Here is a 1,409-nt window from a genome sequence, read left to right as displayed (position 1 = left end):
GGTGTTGGACATATGGGTTAATGGGTTAATGTTGGACTTGTGGGCTTGGGCAGCACTGGGTTGGGATGTTTTCGTGATGCACAGTTAACCATTATATAAAACTTTCTTTTACACGAGTTTCTGTGGATTTGTTTCTCTAAAGTACCCAGACTAATACAGGTCCTAACAGCTCTTTTTGGAAGGCCGCCAAGCTCTATCCTTCTGGCACAGAACCCGGTTCAGCTAGAGGACAGGGCACAGACTTCCTATTGCCCAAGCAGCATCAGGCTGCACGGGGTATAGAGTCTGATTTCTGGCCCTTTAGTGGGTAGCTCTCAGCTTTAAACTGGTCAGATGCTTTATCGGTATAGAGGAGACCAAAATGGTATCTAAGCCTTAGCTTCTAAGGGAAAAACAGAGTGGAACACATCCTGGCCCACCAAGCCCCAAGGATGATATTCCTGCTCAGAGCAGCCAATGCACAGAAAGGACCATAGGGCCGGCCCCACCATGAGACACGTCCCTCACTGACCCATAGCGCTACAGAGGGACAACACTGGAGACACTGTGCAGGAATTGTACCCCATCTGACCCCACCACACCGGGGCGAAATATTAAGGGCGTGCAATTGAGCAGCAAGGGGAGCAAAGCAATGAAATCCCCAGGGAATACCAAAAATAGGCTTTGGGGACAGGGGGAGACACTCCATCAGATTCGACTGGAAAACACTCCTAAGGGTCAACAGACCTGGAACTATTTATGGGCTTTTCTTTTTTTGTGTCTTTTTTAATTTGTTTGTTTGGTTTGGTTTTGCTCTGTCTTGTTTTTGTGCCTATCATTGTCTCTGCATGTCTATCTAGATAAGGCAGGCGGAATAAACAATTTGGAGGAGAAAAAAATGAGATGGTTGGTGGGGGGTGCACAGGAGAGGGGGAGGCGGGAGAAAGGAAGGGGGTGTCAACAAACCCAGGGACAAGGGAACAAGTGATCTAAAATCAATGGTAAGTAGGGCATAGGATGCCTGGGGGTGCTTGATCAAGGGCAATGTAGCCAAGAGGAATTACTGAAACCTGAATGAAAGCTGAATATGATAGTGGGACAAGAGGAAAGAACTAGCAGGCAAAGGGCATTTATAGAGGTCTAAATACAGGCATGTACATCGGTAAATATTTTTATATGTAACAATAGGGAAATGTGCATATATTTATATGGTAAATATTAAGATAGCAGATAAGACATTGGACCTCTACTCAAGTACTCCCTCAACTCAAGAACACTTTGTTCTAATAACCTGGCATTCTGTGATGCTCACCTTCCCAACATGATCATTGAAGACAAAATGGGTGCATAAGCAAATGTGGTGAAGAAAGCTGAGGGTGTCCAGCTAACAAGAGATATAGTGTCTTGTGGGGGGAAGTCAGATACTTGCT

Source organism: Echinops telfairi, unplaced genomic scaffold (genome assembly GCF_000313985.2).
Source record: "Echinops telfairi isolate 266 unplaced genomic scaffold, ASM31398v2 ScPeMD7_7457;HRSCAF=8495, whole genome shotgun sequence".
Lineage (NCBI taxonomy): Eukaryota > Metazoa > Chordata > Mammalia > Afrosoricida > Tenrecidae > Echinops > Echinops telfairi.
The sequence above is the reverse complement of the archived record's forward strand: the minus strand, read 5'-3'. Positions refer to the sequence as shown.